This window comes from Nelumbo nucifera, chromosome 1 (assembly GCF_055504915.1).
Source record: "Nelumbo nucifera cultivar China Antique chromosome 1, China Antique-T2T, whole genome shotgun sequence".
NCBI lineage: Eukaryota > Viridiplantae > Streptophyta > Magnoliopsida > Proteales > Nelumbonaceae > Nelumbo > Nelumbo nucifera.
This window is the reverse complement of record NC_142649.1, coordinates 39,717,501-39,725,668: the sequence shown is the minus strand read 5'-3', so window position 1 is coordinate 39,725,668 and position 8,168 is coordinate 39,717,501. Positions and strand designations below refer to the sequence as shown.

The window sequence follows — 8,168 nt, the reverse complement described above, 5'->3', positions numbered from 1 at the left end:
GACAGTGTACCCCCTGAAACCCATCAAATGAGCTCTATGGGCCCAACAGTTACACTAAGTGGTCCCTGGGCCAAGCCACCTTGTAACCCCCAGGGACTGTGGGCAGATGCAAGATTTGCCCATCAGGCATTATCCTCAATGGTCTTACACTTAACCTCTCAGCCCATAATGATCATACACTACCCGACAAGAGAGGACCTCTCCCTCGGCTGCAAGGAACAGTGTTGCACTCTCCACTCATATGGATCCCGGGAATTAAAACCTTCTTGCAAACATTTTAGAAACCATATATATACTTTTATATCTTATATAAAATATATTTTGCAAAACAAATCTCAACGGCTGAAATCGGCTGCCGGCAGTCTTGGTTTCCATCAGTGAGAGTGCATCCCCGATCATTACCTTTGTCCGACAAAGGGGCTGATCCTGTCACTATGATCACCCACTCAGATGAATTCTCGAACTGTCCCAACATACCCAGGTTTTGACCCCCGCTAAGGATCTCACTGATTGGTACATCAAAGATAGCCCAATCCGACACCTAGTGCAGTATCATAATCGAGTCTAGGGGTCGGGTGTAACTTTCCAATTTTGCCCATCAATCTCCAAGGTCCAGGGCAATACTGGAAATCTGGTCCAGTTCAAAGATTCAATTAATCCTACACTGTATGTGCCTAGGGTCTCACCCTGGCAGCTGAGACAGGCCACCCCAACCGACTTGGTGGCACCACAGTGTCAGCCTTGTCAGGATAGGTCTCCCCAGACTGACCCACCGGCTGTGAACAATCTAAACTAACACGAGTCTCATTAAGTGTCCAGTTTAAGGGTATTGCACAGAAACATACCAAGGGAACATGAATCAAATATGTATCTTTATTCATTTACAATAAACTCATAAAGTACATCATTCTGATTGAAGCTAAGGGCATACAGAACTGTCTAACACAAGTGTCTGACACTTGGTTTCTTTCCGGTCCAAAGTTCATATGGAGTATTCGGAACCGATTTGGTTGGAACCCGATTCAGCACGTATATCGCAGTCTCTAATGCATAACACCAAAAGGATGTGGGTAACTCTGAGTGTATGAGAAGCGACCGGACCATATCTAATAAGGTCCTATTCCTCCTCTCTGAAACACCATTAAGTTGTGGTATAGTAGGAGGAGCTAATTGTGATACTATCCCATTGTCCTTTAAGTAGTCCCTGAATTCGTCAGAGAGATATTCGCCACCTCGATCTGATCGAAAGGCTTTAATTTCTCTCTCTAACTGTTTCTTGACCTCTTGTCTAAACTCCTTGAACTTTTCAAAGGATTCAGACTTGTGTCTCATTAGGTACACGTAGTTTCGGTTATGTTAGTTTCTAGAGAAGGATGTAGAACATAGAGACCGTTCTCCAGTTCCCCGTATGCGATGAATCTGTTGTTTCTTTTAATATTAATCGTATTACTAAAGAAGACAGAATAACCATCTGCACACAGTTTTGAGACAAAAATCAAATTTCTTCTTAAATTTTGTACATAAAGACTATCTTTCAGTACAATTATTCCTTCTCTAAAATATAATTCCACGGTTCCTATGGCCGCGGCTGCAACAGTTGCAGTAGTCCCCAAGTAGAGTGTGACTTCTCCTTCACTCAGCCTTCTGCTTACCTTGAACCCCTGCAGTGAGTTACACGCATGAGTTGAAGCCCTGGGGTCAAGACACCAGGACGCAGAAGCTACCAACAAATTGGTTTCTATAACACAAGTTTCGAAGTTACCTTTCTTGGATTCCAGGTAGACAGGACAATTCCTTTTCTAGTGGCCGGTCTTCTTGCAAAAATGACAAGCATCTGATGCCTTGTCCTTCCTCTGTTCCTTGGGTTTGGCAGCCTTTTTCTGGGGCTTTCTTTTTGCCTTCCTTTTCTTGCCCGATTTGCCAGTTTCAACAAGCATGGCAATGGGCTCATCCTTTTTAATCAACTCTTCGGCCCTTTGCAACATATTGCTGAGTTCCTGCAGGCTGACGTTCAGCTTGTTCATGTTGTAGTTCATGATGAATGGATTAAAGGATGGAGGCAGAGAGTTGAGAATAGCATCGATCTGAGTTACCAGATCCAGCCCGGATCCAAGAGCCTCTAGTTCGTTGATATAGCCCATCATCCGAAGACAATGGTCGTGAACTTGTTGGCCCTTGGACATCTGCGCGGTCATGAACTGTTTCAAGACCTTCTGCCAAGTAGAACGATTCTGGTCTTCGTACATTGTCCTAAGACTGTCCAATACGTCTTTAGCAAGTTCGATCTGATCGAACTGCCTCTGAATTGGATTGTCCAAGGAGGCAATGATATAGCAGCGGGCAAGGGAGTTTTTCTCCTCCCATTCTTGGTATTCTCTTCTTCGGGCCTCAAAAGCCCTATCTCCCGGACGATCCGGGGCAGGATTCTTTGCTACCTTGTCCAATTTCTCAGAGGTTAAGACCAACATAAGGTTCCTATACCAGTCAGCATAGTTTGGGCCTTTCAACTTGTTGTCATCAAGTAGCTTTGCAAATGATCCGTTTGCCATTTTCTGATAAAAGAGCAAACATCAGTCCACGACCTAATTTGATTCATGTTCATTTCATAGATATGGATTTTAATCTACGATCCATTTCCATTTATTCATCTCTGAGATTTCCCTCCTTTCTCAGTGACGGAGACTACGGGTTGTCTCTAGAAATGTGGGAAATCACATAGGGTGCATGAAGCCAACTGTTTCAGCTGCATAACCCCACCACCTTTCTGTGAAGGATCATATCCACTCATCATATGAGTTTTCCCTTTGGCCTCTGTCAGATAAGGTTCAGAGCCATTTTCAGGTAAACCTTTCTGTCCTGTGAGTGCTTACCCATCATATTCGTGAACGCCAAGGTACCGTGAGAGAGTTCCCATTTTCTGGTGAAGCCCCTCCCACATCGGTCTATGACGCCCCTATCATCTTATGAAACACTTAGACAAGCCCAACAGCAAATGGATAGCCCATTTTCTGGTGCATTTCCTCATTACTGAATGATCCATCCTCGTGCTAATGATGGAAGGCCTTTAGAGAGTTCATCATGTGAATCTCCCTATCACATACACTCATATTAGCTGGAGGGAACAGACAATTACGCCCTAGTTCTATCTTTAGGTCAAACCAAAGTGGCTCCCACTGACTTTCATAAAGCCAGATTTTGGTGGGCCTAAATCGGCTAGGGATCCACACGAGACCTCATGATGAGGTGTGTGGCCCACCACTGAGGGAGGTCATCCAATGACCAAAAGGGACACCATGGCAATGATATGCATTCAACCATGGTGTGCGCAAGAGCCACTGTCGATTGAGCATGGGCCAAGCACTTATGGCCCATGTACGTAGTACATCACACATCCACACATCTTATGTAGGGATAAATTGATCCAATCAATTAATTATCTATAAAGCCCATTTGCAGCCCATTTTAAATCCTTAATATTAACCATTCATATTATTCAGGTATATGGGCCGAACGGTTCAACCCATATAGCTTTATGTGTTATGTGGGCTTTTAGCAGTTTTAACTATTTAAAACTGTGCCTTTACAGGTTGGGCCGAATTAACCATTTAATTAAATATCAATCCTTAGGCCCATTAGTGGGAAAATTAGGGCTGACTTTCAGCCATGATTAAACCCTAGATTCGGTCCAAACAGTTTGAACCAATCTTGGTTCGAATGGGTCTAGGGTTTGATCTTTAATTAAATCTTTAATTCAAGAAAATAATCTGAAATTAATTACTGATAAAAGAAAATTCAAGAACCAACCATTTAGTGGGAGCAGTTTTTGGATCCTTCCTTGGGCGTGAACACCTCCATTGGGAGAATGATCCTTTAATTAAATCTGGTATAATTTTCTCCTGCTCCTTTTGGTTCAGATCTGATTCAGTTTAAGGTTCAAGAATGATCCTTGAAAATATGATTTTCTAAATAGGGAATGTGATTCCCAGTTGAAGGGAGAGAAAAAATTTTGAAATTCCCCCCTTAATCCGCAATCTTTGGGCGTCCATGGGATGGATCTCTCATCCCCTCACACTATCCTACCATCGAAAGTTGATGGGGCAGAAATTTGAATGATGTGTGAGCCGACATCGAAGTATCAAAAAGCAACGTTGCTATGAAAGCTTGGCTGCCACATGCCAGTTATCCCGGTGGAAACTTTTCTGACACCTCAAGTTTCTAATTCCAAAGGTCTAAAGGATTGATAGGCCACACATTCACGGTTTGTATTCGTACTGGAATTCAGAATCAAACGAGCTTTTACCCATTTGTTCCACACGAGATTTCTGTTCTCATTGAGCTCATCTTAGGACACCTATGTTATCTTTTAACGGATGTAACGCCCTAGCCAAACTCCCCACCTAACAATGTCTTCCACCCGAATTGGCCCACCGAGGTGAGCCTTGGGTCCAAAAGGAGGGGCGTTGCCCTGCCTCCGACTAACGGAATAAGTAAAATAACATTAAAAGTACTGGTATTTCACTTCTGCCCGAGGGCTCCCACTTATCCTTCACCTCTCAAGTCATTTCAGAAAGTCGAACTAGAGTCAAGCTCAACAGGGTCTTCTTTCTGCGCTGATTCTGCCAAGCCCGTTCCCTTGACTGTGGTTTCGTTGGATAGTAGACAGGGACAGTGGGAATCTCGTTAATCCATTCATGCGCGTCACTAATTAGAAGTCAAGGCTTTTGGCTACCTTGAGAGAGTCATAGATACTCCCGCCGTTAACCCGCGCTTGGTTGAATTTCTTCACTTTGACATTCAGAGCACTAGGAAGTAATCACATTGCGTTAGCATCCGCAGGGACCATCACAATGCTTTGTTTTAATTAAAAAGTCGGATCCCCCTTGTCCGTACCTGTTCTGAGTTGGTTGTTCGATGCCTGGGGAAGGCCCCTGACTGAACCGTTGGTGGTCCGTCCCCCGGCCGGCACGCTGCGAGAGCGGGTTCGGGACTGGGACCCCCGTGCCCAGCCCTCAGAGCCAATCCTTTTCCCGAGGATACGGATCCATTTTGCCAACTTCCCTTGCCTACATTGTTCCATTGACCAGAGGCTGTTCACCTTGGAGACCCGATGCGGTTATGAGTACGACCGGGCGGGATCGGCACTTGGTCCTCTGGATTTTCAAGGTTTGCTGGGGGCGCACCGGACATCACGCGATGTGCAGTGATCTTCCGGCCGCTAGACCTTACCTTCGGCTGAGCCGATTCCAGGGTGGGCAGGCCGTTAAACAAAAAAGATAACTCTTCCCAGGGCCCCCGCCGATGTCTCCGGACTCCCTAACGTTGCCGTCAACCGCCGCATCCCGGTTCGGGAATTTTAACCTGATTCCCTTTCGAAGCTCGTGCTGATCGCACTGTCTGACGGGCTTCCCCCGCTCTTAGGACCGACTAACCCAAGTGCAAGTGCCGTTCACATGGAACCTTTCCCCTCTTTGACCTTCAATGTTCTCATTTGAATATTTGCTACTACCACCAAGATTTGCACCGACGGCCGCTCCGCCCAGGCTCACACCCCGGGTTTTACAGCGACCGCCATGCCCTCCTACTCATCGGGGCCTGGCAATCGCACCGATGGCCGGGAATGGGTCGCGCGCTTCAACGCCATCCATTTTCGGGGCTAGTTGATTTGGCAGGTGAGTTGTTACACACTCCTTAGTCGATTTCGACTTCCAAGACCACCGTCCTGCAGTCTTAATCGACCAACACCCTTTGTGGGTTCTAAGTTAGCATGCAATTGGGCACCGTAACCCAGCTTTCGGTTCATCCCACATCGCCAGTTCTGCTTACCAAAAATGGCCCACTTGGAGACCTCGATTCCGTGGCATGGCTCAATGAAGCAGCCACACCATCCTACCTATTTAAAGTTTGAGAATAGGTCGAGGGCGTTGTGCCCGCGATGCCTCTAATCATTGGCTTTACCCGATAGAACTCGCACCCGGGCTCTAGCTATCCTGAGGGAAACTTCAAAGGGAACCAGCTACTGGACGGTTCGATTAGTCTTTCGCATCTATACCCAGACGAACGATTTTCACGTCAGTATCGCTGTGGGCCTCCACCAGAGTTTCTTATGGCTTCGCTCCGCTCAGGCATAGTTCACCATCTTTCGGGTCCCGATAGGCATGCTCTCACTCGAACCCTTCTCAAAAGATCTAGGTCGGTCGGCGGTGCAACACCCACAAGTGGATCCCGCCAGTTAGCTTCCTTGCGCCATATGGGTTTACTCACCCGTTGACTCGCACGCATGTCAGACTCCTTGGTCCGTGTTTCAAGACGGAGCATGCAAGTGCCAAGGAATGCCTAACGACACGTGCTGCCTTCCACAATCGCGACGACGACGTCTCCACGGGCATAACACAACCACCTAGGCTTGGAGCGCCACTGCAATCCGCTTTGGTCCGCTCCCTGAGCCGAGTGGCGGACCTGCTTTCACCGTTCCACATCCGACCGGGGAGCATTGCCGACCCCCATCCGCTTCCCTCCCAACAATTTCAAGCACTCTTTGACTCTTTTCAAAGTCCTTTTCATCTTTCCCTCGTGGTACTTGTTCGCTATTGGTCTCTCGCCAGTATTTACCCTTGGACGGAATTTACCACCCAATTGGGGCTGCATTCCCAAACAACCTGACTCGCCAACAGCGCATCGTGGAGCGATAGGGTCCGGGCACAACGAGGCTCTCACCCTCTCTGGCGCCCCCTTCCAGGGGACTTGGGCCCAGTCCATTGCTGAGGACGCTTCAACAGACTACAATTCGGACAACGAAGGTCGCCCGATTCTCAAGCTGGGCTGATCCCGGTTCGCTCGCCGTTACTAGGGGAATCCTTGTTAGTTTCTTTTCCTCCGCTTATTGATATGCTTAAATTCAGCGGGTGGCCCCGCTTGACCTGGGGTCACAAGGCAGGCTCCTTCAACAACGGATCCCTCATCGGGTCATGTACTCGACACCCCAATGACAACACAACGTACACGATGTCCAGCATTCCACCACCTAAGATTGAACCACCAACCGTCGTGGCACTTTGATGAGACCAAAAAGAACCCTATTTTTATCCCCTAATATTCAAACTCTTTTACATTTATTTAGCACTTAAATTGACTCATTACTCTTGTATTTCTATTCAGGGCAACAAAGAAGGCAATTGGAAGAAAATAGGACAAATCGGGTGATTTTGCACAGTTTCAATGATAGTCAGTGATCTGGGCCTAACTCACAATTCCGGACTCCGAATTGGACAATTCAAGAAGCATTAGAAAGAAGAAAGAAAGGCCCACAACTTTTATGTTTTGGATTTTGACTGATTCTGTCTGCATCGAGTACAGAACCAGGCCCGAATTCGGAGCAAGTTCACAGCCAGGCCCATTTAACAGCTGAAGCCCAACTTGCAGAAGAACCTGGAAGCAGCCCAAGTAGCAGAGAAGCCCAACTCGGATGCAAGAGTCTAGAGTCCTAATTCGAATGTAATCTCCAAAGAGGGAGAGTCTTATTAGATCTAAACTTTGAATGTAATCCTATAAGGATAAGAAGGTTGGGGATTAGATAAGAGATATGATAGGATTAGTTCAAAGAAGATCAAGACTCCCTAAAGATAAGATGATCTCCTAGAAGGAGTTGGAAAACAGCCCTCTCCTTTGGCTATATAAAGAGGGGGGTGAACCAGCTCTAGCATCACTCACTCCAAGATCCAAGAGATCATCAAGCAACTCAAGAAACTCAAGAGAGCAGTTCGACCATGAAGAAGCAGAGCATGGAGGTTTCGCAGATCATGAGCAGCTAAGCTTCTTTTTCTGGTTCAAGGGGGGAGGTTCGATTGAGTCATTGTGAGGTTCTGTAGTTAATTTATTTTCTTTTTTTCTAATTCAAGTATTCATTAATTCTTGTGCATATTTTTATTGGATGTTAATGTTAATTAGTCTGACAAACTGAATTAATGTTGATTTTCCTATTGCTATCCATGATTTCGGTGATCCGTAATTATCACGAATAGTGGTACAAGTAGCAATTAGGTTAAAATCTTTCTGGGTCAATTGTTCGTGACAGCCTTTGACCAATGTATTGACATGTTTTAACCTAAAGGGAATCGATGGAACAAGATTTAATAATTGCAGCTATCTCAATCATTATTATTTTGGTTTAA

The 8,168-nt window shown here is 46.0% G+C and overlaps 1 non-coding gene across 1 annotated transcript; it reads right to left on the bottom strand.

Moving 5' to 3' along the window:
- Positions 1 to 3,659: 3,659 nt before the first annotated feature.
- LOC148803159 (25S ribosomal RNA) lies at positions 3,660 to 6,926 on the bottom strand. Its single transcript, XR_016081748.1, has one exon. It is a non-coding gene; the product is annotated as a 25S ribosomal RNA (ribosomal RNA).
- Positions 6,927 to 8,168: the final 1,242 nt, after the last annotated feature.